This window comes from Atractosteus spatula, chromosome 1 (assembly GCF_055471065.1).
Source record: "Atractosteus spatula isolate fAtrSpa1 chromosome 1, fAtrSpa1.hap1, whole genome shotgun sequence".
Lineage (NCBI taxonomy): Eukaryota > Metazoa > Chordata > Actinopteri > Semionotiformes > Lepisosteidae > Atractosteus > Atractosteus spatula.
The window spans coordinates 28,030,967-28,043,376 of record NC_142706.1 but is presented as its reverse complement, the minus strand read 5'-3'; the positions used below and the strand labels follow the sequence as shown (position 1 = coordinate 28,043,376).

Below are 12,410 nucleotides of genomic sequence, written 5' to 3'. Positions count from 1 at the left end.
GCGCATTTGGCTGCCACTCCTCTTACCAGTTTTTTTATTTTTTATCTAATTTTTTATTTTTTTTATTTTTCTTCTCGGCAACACTGGTTTCTAATTATTTATTTTTATCCGCTTCACGTCATCCACTCCACGTTGCAATTTACAAATGCGACTTCCACTTGCATTGTCTAATTGCTCAACTTAAGACTTTTACCACCTGCTACTGCCTTAGTCTGGATTTCTTTCCCATCTTGTTGCACAATCTTGGATTCATCTATCATGTCTCTGAGGTACACCGCACTGCAACATCTTCAACTAAAACAAAAATACTTCCTGGTAAAAGACAGATTTGATTATTGCCGTATTACTGGGATTTTACTACCGAGTTGCTACATCCATCACAGCACAGGACGCTGTTTCTTTCATTCGTCTGCCAAGGGAGTCTCTATCCCTGTCTATCCCGGCACACAACTGTAAGTCCATCCCGTACTGGTGCCGACCTCAAAAATCTTCTCTTACTACCGCACATGGAGCTCACTCCGCTTCCCCCTGCATCCCCGAGACTGGCCAGATCAACGCTACTCAATACCCGCTCTATAAACAACAAGGCTCTTCTTTTATGTGACATTATCAAAGAAAAAAAACTTTACCTTCTGTGCTTAACCGAAACCTGGCACAGACAAAATGATGGACTGCTGTTTAACCAACTAGTCCCTCCTGGGTATGGTTAGTTTGAACTTCCGTGTCTCTCAGGCAGAGGCGCGGGTATCATTGTTATTTACAACCTTGTTTACAATTTAAGTCCTATTACTATACCTCCTCTGTCTTCTTTTGAGTGCCTTGTTTTAAATGTCTCTATCCCCCAATCTACTATCATTGCCACAGTTCATAAACTCAGCGAAGCCTTCTTAGGTGAGTTTGCTTATTTACTCTCATTTTCATGCCTTAAGTTTAAAAGGATCCTTATTCTAGGGGACTTTAGTATATACATTGACTCAAGGTCTTTCAGTCTGGCTAAAGACTTCCTTTCTCTATTGGGATGTTTTGATCTTACTCAGTTTGTTTGTACCCCCACACATAACAAAGGACATACCCTCAATTTAATAATTTCCAATGACTCTTTTGTCTCTCACTGCTCTTCCCTTGATCTAGGCCTCTCTGACCACTTAACTTTTCTTTTCAATCTGGAATTACCTGTTTCTAACACATCCCCCTCACGCTCTGTAAATTTCCGCAACTGGGGATCAATTGATCACCCAAGTTTTGCAAATTCTGTTCTGTTCTCCTTATCTTGCTCCTCTACCTCTAGAGGACAACATAAAGTTAGTGCTCTTTTATCTACCCTTGACACCTTTGCTCCTTTAAAAACTTAAACCATCTCCTTCTCTCGCCCTGCCCCCTGGTACAATGACCATCTGCGATCTATGAAGGCAGCCTCCCGCAAACTTGAGCACAGATGGTGTCTTTCTGGCCTAAATGTACATTATCAGGCTTGGAGAGATTACTTGTCTGAATATAAGGTTACAATAAAGTCTGCTAGATCCACCTACTTCTCTATTTTAGATCCCATTCCCACCTCTTTATTTCAATCCTGTTTCTCTTCTCTCTGTCCCTTTGTCCTCAATATTATAAATGAATCCTTGAGCACTGGCATTGTATCAACGGTCCACAAAACTGCTGCCATTACCCCCATGCCAAAAAAGCCTAACATGGCTCTCGACAATATTAATAATTTTGCCCCATCTCCAACTTACCCTTTCTTGCAAAAATTCTAGAACGTGCTGTCACATTTTAGTTACATAACCACCTCATGACAAATAACCTTTTTGGACCCCTCCAATCTGGCTTCCGTCAACTTCACAGCACAGAAACTGCCCTGATCAAAGTCACTAACGATCTTCTAATAGCTTCTGATTCTGGTTCTCTTTCTATATTCATCCTTCTTGATCTCAGTGCTGCTTTTGACACTGTTGACCATAACATCTAACTTTCTCGTCTTGAGACTGTGTTTGGAGTTTCTGACACTGCTCTCAAATGGTTCAAGTCTTACCTCACTGATCGCTGTCACTCTGTCTCTTTTAATGGGTATACAGATGCAGCCATTCAAAGTGCACAGTACAAACCCGTACCACGGACATAGCGCATCATAGAGAGTCATAATGCGTCATAACGCGTCATACGTGATTGGCTGGCCAAAATGACCTACAGGGGCACTCGAGGTGCGTTGGTCGGTTGAGGGAAGATTTAATCATTTAATGTCTTTACTGTGCATGTTTTAATCCACTTAGTATTGAATATTTATATGGAATTTTACAACTAAAGGGAATTTTTAGTAGCTGAGCAAAAAAAAGAAGAGGAGTATAACGCATCAGAAGGTCATAAACGATATTAATTTAGGAACATAAACATATTACTGTATGTAAATTGTACTGTATATGGCTGGTCTTGGTAGTTTAAAGAAAAAAAACACACCAGTGTTCCATTTCTCCCTAAACATTTTAAGCATCAAAGTCTTACATGTGGTTACTTAGTACTTTGTGAGAAAAGTGTATTACAGCATCGTACACATGCTTAAAAAAGAAGAGAGAAAATGCAACGTTTCGGCTCTGAAGTCTTCTTCAGGTGTGAGGGTCTTGATTGAGGTCACTGCCTTTCATCTGTAATCCTGCTTGAATCCTGCTAGACTAAAAATTAGACACAAGAAGAGAAGATGCTCTGGTGACATTTCTCTGTGAACTGAAGAGTTAAAGTGTAAAGTGTCTCCTCCTTTTACAAACTCCAAGCATTTCACCCTCACACGTGAAGAAGGATTCACAGCTGAAACGTAGCAGTATTGTATTGCAGTAAATGTTTATATCATTATATCGATTTTTTTATTTCTTTTTTAAAAATTAAAACATCGTTTGCACAGCCTGGGGGGGGGGTCTGCTCTCAGTGACAGCTGACAATCCTCCATACACTCAAGTGAAAAATTAATAACGCCAATGTAAACGTCGTATTTACAATTTGTTGATAATAAAAATGTTAGGTTCTCTAAAGCTTTCTCAGTCAAGTATGATAATTTACCTAGGGAGATGTGCAAGCATGTGTAGCCAGCAAAAGATCAGCTAAACTGGGAAGATGTGACACTGAAGATATTATTAATAACCTACTGGAAAGACGGTGACTATTCATCGTTCTTAAAAAATGACTTAGATTCGAACATGTTGTGATATTTAGAAATATAAAAAAGTCAATTAATTGTCCATAATATTGCTATTTTAGTTTTTCAAAGAAATGTTTGTTAAAAGAAAACTCATGGCGATAGCTGGATTTGAACAGCCAACCTGTCGCTTATAAGTGAGGCACTTAAACCATTGTGCCACTAACACAATCACATGACTGGTGAAACAGCTGTACTTGTACTACTACTACTACTACTACTACTACTACTACTACTGTTTGTGTTACAGTACATGAATAAAATTATATCGTTATTAATTTCTTTGGATACACGATTCCATATTATATTCCCTATTAATCAAATTCTAAAAGTATGCTTGTTTACTCCAGTATCGAGCGTATTCGCAGAAAAGCCAGTAACATGGTCAGAGGGAGCATGGAGCATGTAAAAACGTTTCCGAAATAACCACATGTAAGACTTTGATGCTTAAAATGTTTAGGGAGAAATGGAATACTGGTGTGTATTTTTTCTTTAAAATACCATATACAGTGGACCAGGACCAGCCATATACAGTACAGTTTACATACAGTAATATGTTTATGTTCCTAAATTAATATATTTTACTAGCACGTGAAAGGCATGGTGAATCGGAGATTCTCAAGAATTACTTTGTATGACTAGAAACAAATGCTTGATTGGATCAACAAAATGCTGTGGTGTTACTTTTTGTCAATGAAAAAATAAAGTCTTTTCATTTACAAAGACGGTTACAAAGAATGTGGACCAGGGTAATACTTTGAGTTTACAGCTTGTCCAAGGTCATTCATTATTAATACTATTAGTAATATCTTCGGTAAAGACTTTGATGATGACAGCTCAAACGCTGTACATGAGAGGTTGAGCTTTATTAGCTCCACCTGACGGTAATTCTGGATACTATTATCTTACTTGCGGTATTAGGCAGTATTATACGGTATGATACAGTAACCCGTGTTATACCGCAAATCGCAAACCACTTTTTACTGCGGTATAACCCGCTCATTTAGAATGGCTGCATCTGTAGGTCTAAAATTGGTCTTGTCAAGTCTGGTGTTCCTCAGGGCTCAATACTGGGCCCCTTGCTCTTCAGCATTTACATGTTTCCACTTGGTCAGCTTTTAAGATCACATAGCCTCAGCTATCATTTCTATGCTGATGATACTCAAATATACATCCATACCAAACCTGACACTGATGTGGCTGCCTCTATTCTATGTAATTATATCTCTGACATAAAAACTTGGATGACTCAAAATGTCCTTCATCTAAACTGTGACAAGACTGAAGTCATGCTTATTGGCACGCCCCATCAACTTCGTAAAGCCAATCCTGTAACCCTAGCTGTACATGGTTCTTCTGTCTAAATTGAAAAACCTTGGGGTTATATATTCGATTCTGGTTTAACATTCAACCCATATGTGCAGCATATTGTCAAAACATATTTTTTTCACCTCAGAAATATCGCTAGACTACACCCTATGCTATCACTAACTGTGGCTGAAAAGCTGATCAACACATTTGTGTTCTCTTGAATTGACTACTGTAATGCTCTACTTGCTGGGGTATCTAAATCTACTTTGAACAAACTGCAGTATGTCCAAAATTCAGCAGCCAGAATCCTGACCAGGTCTAGTGCAAGTGATCACATTACTCCTTTCCTGGAGTCCTTGCACTGGCTTCCTGTCAAATTACGTGTGTACTTTAAAATCCTCATGCTCACCTATTAGGCTCTGCATGGCTTGGCACCTAACCTGTCTGAACTATTATCGCCCTACTCCCCACCTCGCAACCTTCACTCTTCTAATTCTGGTCTCCTAACTGTCACCAAGCCCATCTTCATTGTATGGGTGACAGGGCCTTCTCCTGTTATGCCCCCAGGCTCTGGAACTCTCTGCCCAAGGATATCAGAGAGTCACCTTCTCTAAACTCCTTCAAACCCAGACTCAAAACCTTCTTCTTTAGAAGAGCCTTTGCTTAGCTGGTCCCATTCTTCACCCCTCTGCTTTTCTTAGTACCACCATCCACAGTCTTCTCTATATATTGTAATTGTGTTTTATCTTGTGTATTCTTTTTATTTATTTATTGTTGTTGTCATTCTGTAAAGAGCTTTGAGAAGCCATCTTTACATCTTTAAAGGCACAATATAAGATAAAGTTTATTATTATTATAAAAGGGTAGCATTCTGGACCCTGAAATTGGAAATCATTGAAAAGTTGGAGTGCATGGTTAGTATCCTTGATATATGAGGGAAGCATTTCAACCAGAGGTCTCATAAGGGCTGTCGAGAAAAGCAGAGATAAGTGTGGTCAGACAATTGCATGCTGAATCAATGGGGCATCCAGGGGTGTCGGGTTTGTGGATTTTTGGAAGGATAATAGAATTGGGATACCTGGGAATGTTCGACGATGAGACAGTTCGCCTCCTGGGGGAACTCCTGGTTGCTAATAAGAATAGAGATAGTGGATACCACTTCCTTCTGGTAGTCAGTGGTAGGATCCTGTTGGAGAGGACGGTAGGCAGAAGTATCGGTTAATTGTTTGGAGACTTCCTTAATGTACAGGTCTTCTTGACACAGCTCCTCCTTTGTCTGCTGGTTTGATGACAATATAATCCCTGTTGCGGAGAGATTGGAGTGCCTGAGTCTCTCCTTGGGTGAGGTAGACTTGTGTTTTCTTGGTGTGGAAAGGGTCTTGGGGAGTTGAATGTTGCATTGGTTAATAAAGTAATCAACTGGTGGGAAACAGCCAGAAGGGGGAGTCCAATAGCTCTGTTTAGGATTAATATTGTTAATGGCATCAGTGACCGGATTGTTGTCTGCTACCATTGAGGAGGAGTTGTCAGCAAAATGAGCTTTGAGCCAAATCCTGCGGTAAAAACAGTTGAGGTCAACTTGGGTTTGCGGGATGTCCAGCTTCTTGGGGACTGGAAGAAAACTGAGGCCTTTGCTAAGAAGAGAACGCTCATCCCATGAAAGGGAAAGGTCAGAGGGTATAGTTATGACAAGGTTAGGATTGGTTGAGGTAGTGGGGGTGTTGATGGTCTTTTTCTGTAGAAGATGATTGAGTTTTTTATCCTTCTCTGAAGTGAGGAACTGGTAGAGGTGGGAGTTGAGGGATCTGATGAGGTTAGTTATAAAGAGAAGATACTGTGGAGCTGTTAGTCATAAAAATTCCTTAACTTCTTTGATGTTGTTGTCAGAAAGGGTAATCTGTTGTTTGAGGGAGAGAATGGTAGAAAGCATTAGTTTCTGTGAACACTGTTGTAGAAGTCTCCGAGTATTACCATTCAAAAGAGTCAAAAGAAAAATTGTTAAATTTTTGGTGAAATCCTTTAGGAATTATATTATAACGACGACATCTGTAAAGGAATAGGAGGTGGTTGGAAAGCCTGGTCTTGGAACAGATCGCTGTGAAGAGACGGAATGCTGGTTAAGTGAGAAAAGGGGGCACGTTGCCCAGGAAGGAAGGAATGATGAAGAGATCTAGAAAAAGATTTAGAGGAAGGCATAGTGAGTCTCAGCAGAAGTAGGTTGAAGTAGTTCGGGTGGGTAGCTGCGTCAGCATGCGTAGTCTGCAAAGGAACAAGTAATAGGTTTATTCCATGCTGAAAACAGAAGAGAGAAAACACAACATTTAATGTTAGTTATATTGAGATGATATTAGTGATATGGAAGTTGTAAGGGCTGTCCGTCAGCTCAGATATTCAAGAAATTGTCCCTAAGCAGGTTCTAACAGTCGAAGAGATTCAAATGAAGACAATAAAGAACAATCCACAGCCGGAGTCTTGAAGCAAGCAAAAATCCAGAACCAAAAAGGAAATCCAGAAAGTTTTTTTAAAGAGGGAATGACAAACTACGAAAAAAACAAGATGCAAAATCCCAAGTACAAAAACAAGAAAAACAAGAAAAAAGGCTAACAAGGGAAGTAATCAAGACAAGGAGGAAAATACTATCACTAGGTAAAAACTCAGGAAAGAAAGGAACTTGAGCTCAGCATGGTCTGAGAGTAGGGTTTAAATAGGCCTGAGGAAGGGAGGCATGGAAAGTTGAGGACACTAGGCAATCTACAGGGATTGGCTACAGACATCTGCTTGGGCTGCACCTCTAGGCACTAGAGGTTGGGGTAGAACCATAACAGAAGTCAAGTTTTCATTGTCTTAATAGTCTGAGTGTAGCAGACATGTTTGTTGCATGTGCTGTGTTGCCTAACATTGTAAACCTGAGGAAGGAGAGAGTTCCTCCCCCTCCAACTTCATCCTATGATAGATAGATACTTTATTGATCCATATGATAACCTCCCATTCATATGGATTAAAAGAATGGTAGAAATGTGATAGAAGTCAAAGCTGAATATTACTTTTCTTTATGGGTTAAATCAGTGAACATTTCTATTTAAAGGATTGAACTACTTTGTGTATTGTACAGAGGTTCTAATGAAGAACCAAATACCCCTTTGGATGATATTCTTGTATTTTGTCTTGACCTGCTACCAAGTCCTCTTGGATCCCATTATGGTATAGCTGCATGCTTAAATTAAATCAATAGTTTTGCATGAAAACATATTATATACAATTGTTTAAACATGAGCTCCAGATCAATGCCATAATGATATATGTAAAGTAATGAAAATACATGTGTCCTTGCCTAGTTTTGAGTCATATCTTGAGATATTTCCTCACATTAAGTAATTAAGTGTTTCTTTGTCCGATGTCTTCTTTGGCTTCTGAAGCATCTACAATATTCTCTTTATCATTAGAATTGATTTTTTGTTTTCTAATAATTTTTGTGTGCCTGGAACAAGCGGCTTGGTGCCTTTTCTAAATGCAGAGGAATGTGGCTAAGAGGCCTTTTTGATAAGAGACATCATGAAGTTGTATCAAAACTCAATAATGCAATGATACTGTATATAACGAAGATGGTTTTCAGAGAGTCAATAGGCTGTTCTTCCTTGGACTACAGATCAAAGGTCACTATTTATCACCAAAAGGAAGATAAGACTCAGGACTTAAACTTTTCTCCAAGAGAATTCTGTAGAATTATATTCTCTCTGAAACAGAGGAAAATGTGAAATTCCAGGCTGAAGAGCACTTGGCTTCAATACCAAGCAGTCCCTCTTTCACGGTCCTGCATACCTACCTACTTTTCCTTTCGGCTCCTCTTGGCTTCCTCTGTAAAGTCCTTAAGCCCTGCACTTGGATCCCGGACTGTCAGACATATTATCAAGTAAATAAGCATCAACAACAGGAACATAATACTTTAAGTAAAGTCTAAGCTTACATTTTATATTTTAACTAGAGAGCAGACAGAAGTGTTGTTTGTTGAGTAATAACTTTCATTGGAATTAAAACATACTGTATTTACAAATGTTATGTTGTATGGTGCTCAATGTTTGGGAGTTGAATAAAATAAATTAAATAGCCAAAGTTAAGTATCTGAATAAAAAGCCATTCAAAAACACAACTATGCTGCATTAGATCAATAAAGATTACCTGGTTGCTACTGGCATGATTGAAAAAAAACTCTATGTGGAAAATGTACTTAAAAAAGATGTGTTCTGTTTCAACAAACAATAGAGTTCTGAAAGATACTTAAGAAAGTGCATCACTCTGTGTGCACAGAGGCTTTATTTGAAACAACATCTCTCCAGTAATAGGTCTGAAGAGCTACATCAAAGGTTTTGACATTTAAAAAAAATAACAAACCATTGTTGAATTATATACTTAGTAGCTGATTTTGACAAACCTAAACAGCTTATTTTACTTGACAAATTTAAAATCTGTCTGTCTGACATTATTTTAACTTATTTCATTGAGTGGAAAGTTACCTTGCTCTTGCAAGTGGCTGCGTCAGCAGATGAGATCGCGTTAAGACATAAGAATGTGTTTACTACTTCTGTTCAACCCTCCTCTCAGGGAAATTATACAAATTAAACAGTTTTGACAACTACTGTGACATCCGATCTAACTTAAAGTTTATATCTTCTTCTTATGTGAAAAGCTTTAGAACCGCATGCTCACTTTTTAAACTCTGAGATCCTGACTGATTTTACTTTCTTTTTGTTTAATTTAGCTGAAACAGATAAGACATTCTGTAGCTAATCTTATCGGAATTCAATTTATTATATCAGTATATAAACATATTAATTTGATTTAATTAAAAGAGAATTATTGTATTTATTTAAGATTTTAATTACAGAAATATATTGAACATAGTAACTTCAAAAAGTAAATGCTGTATATTATGCAAAAAAATAAATTGTGATTTCTGTTTATACAGTATGTTTGTTATATCTGGCTTTCATGTTGCTTCCCACTTTCACCTTGCCTCACCAAAGTGTGGATGTAACATATTTGGGGGCTGGCCTTGGGATCTTTGATTCGTTTTGTGGAGCTGGTATTTCTAGACTCAAAACCATCTTTTTTAGAAGGCCTTTTATTTAAAAAGACCAGACTTCCTGTGACTATTCCAAGGAATAGAGATGAGGTATATGGAAAAGTCACGACATACTGTACATTTACAGTATTTAATTACTGGCTTTTTTAAGGTAGGGGTGTAACATACAGTACAGTAGTATTTGTGTGGTATGTTAAAGAGACTTCAGAATGCTTCAATTGATGAGTAAAAAAATGTGACATCATGCATGCTGTGGTGAAAAAGCTATTGAGCACAGAACATCTTTCCTCCAAAATAATTGCATATGTAGTTTATTCTTATCTGAGTAAAAACAGAACATACGGAAATACAGAATACAGAAAATAAAGAGAAATTAAACCCAATACTCACACGAGATGCATAATGGTAAAGGATTTTGAGTTTGAGCTAGTCTGCTATATATGATGTGTACATACAGTAGCTATTCAATAGTAATTGTTATGTTATGCTATGAACTTGCTTATTTCATGGATCCACTTTATTCAAGCCTGTGCGTAACTGGTTTCTAAAAATGAAACCAGGTACAGCATGTTGTTTATATACAGCTTTCACAAATCACAATATTTAAAATGCCTGTGATTTGAAGGCTCTGTGGGTCAATTGCAATGAACTTCCCGAGTTAGTACGCAGCTGCGTACTAAGTTGCGGTTTAGTTAGTACGGTACTGTCTAGAGATCATCATCATCATCTTCAATTGCAGTGAAAAAACATGCAGAACAAAGTTGGAGTTCAGCTGAACTTGTGCTTAATCTGGTTCCTAGGACTCGGTGTTGTTGTTGTACTAATTAGCACGAATTGCAGGCGACTGTGCATAGGAACATTTCAATTAATTTGATTAGTGGTGTAGCAGCAAGGCTTATTAATAATACAGGAATTAAGTTTGCTGCTCCCTTGCCAGTATCTCTCTCTCCCTCATCATAGTGGTGCTGGACACAGACAGCCCTTTCCATTTGGTTTAGATTTAAGGTGTTTTTCTATCTGATAGAGTTTTCTGATAAGGAACAACTCCCAAGGCTGAGATTCTCCAGCCACCCTAATAAATGGTCATCTCTTGCACCCTACTGTCTGGGAGATTCCAAGGGAGAGTCTTTGCAACCCTAATGTCAGAGAGCACTGTTACTCATCCTCCACCTCGATCAGCCAATCAGGAACTGGTAGGGCAGGGTAACCCAACGTGGGTCTTGAATGCCCACGAAACTTTCAACCAATGAACGACCGTAGTTTCTCTAGATAAAACAGGCAGCACAGGGCCCAGAAGGGGCCCCTCCAGGACATTCTCAGACTCAACTCAGACAATCACGTAACGGTCAGTGTGTCCGAGTGCTAGGACTTTACTTTGTTCTAAGAGTCAAGACCGGAGGTCGCCCCCTTGTAACCAAAGGATCCGCCCGAGGTTAGCCCAGCACCAAGCCTCGTGAACTGCCAGTACCCCACCACGAATGCTCGCCTGATCAACGAGTGAACTACGGTCAGAACTGTTGACAGCTGAATTTTAGTATTCAGGACTAGCACTACATCGGGAACGAACTGGTCTTCTTCCCGTCTGAAGAGTGTGACTTGCTTGGACCCACAGACACTTTTCATGTGCACAAACTGCTAGTGCAGCCAGGGCTAACTAGCCAGTCTTCAGAGAGGTCTTCAGAGGGAATTTGTCTTTATTTTGTATTTGTATTTGTAACTCTTCGTGATTGAATATATATCTTTTGTATTCTGCTAACCCTCACTTTAAGATCTGTTATGTTTATATGCACATTTCCATGTGTGTGCATTGCTGAGTTATTCCACAAGGTCGGTTTTCTAATAGCCATCAAAGAATAATTTTGTGACTTACTGCTACAATTAATAATTGTCCCAGTAAATGCACAAAACCCCTACATTTAGTTAATACATAGGCCATGTTAATATACAATTATTACTTTGTCTGTTTCTTGTTTATATTTAAACTAAATTTCCTGACAAATTAATGTTAGTTTTTTAACATAAGAATTGCATTTAGGCTAGAGTTTACCGCATGAGGGTACGTAGTTATTAATGAGATATTCAATTGCTATAATAGTATTAGTCACGAAACAAATGAGAACCGCAAATGACAGCAGAACCACGTTGAAAACTGCGCTGCGCGTTTGAAACTTTAATTTCCTTTGTTTAATGAGAGACTCCGGACAAACAAGCAAACACATCGCTATTGCTAAATCATTACAAAAGACACCAACTAATGAACAGTAAAGTTAACAGTATTATTTTTAACAGAACTGGAAATTAAACTTATAAAAGTACTTGAGCAAAAAAAGAAACGTTTATTGTTTCTCTGACCTTCTAAGCATTTCTATTTTTTAAGGTAATACATTTCTTTAGCACAGTGTGCCTTTTGCTTACTTTTGAGAACTTTCATTTTCTCTTGAAATAACGTTTTCTCTCTCTCCTCCTATGTCAGAAGGAGCGTACATTTCAAATTAAGTTCTTTTGTAGTCAGTTCCAACATCTTCCTTTCAAAGTGAGGAAGAGCTCGCTGGCGTGTTGCTCTGCTAAATCGTATTTGCTGATCTTCTCCTTCTGCCTGGCTGTCGGGATCTTCTGCACCACTCTCCTCCACATCAGAACTCTTCACTTCAATACCCCAGCTTATGTGAGTGTCCAGGCCAGAGAGACCTTCGCTGTCAGAGTCAGTCTCATCTTGTGGCTGCAGAGAATGTCCTTTCTGTTGGGATGTTATATCTGAAATGTGTTCTACGTTTGAGACAGTCGATGATGTTGCAATATGTACAGAGAAGGGATAGTTTTCCGAAAGACCATCATAGA

The 12,410-nt window shown here is 38.6% G+C and overlaps 1 pseudogene; it reads right to left on the bottom strand.

Annotated features, from left to right (window-relative positions):
* Nucleotides 1-5,507: 5,507 nt before the first annotated feature.
* Nucleotides 5,508-6,688, bottom strand: LOC148840786 (uncharacterized; annotated as a pseudogene).
* Between the last annotated feature and the right edge of the window lie 5,722 nt (nt 6,689-12,410).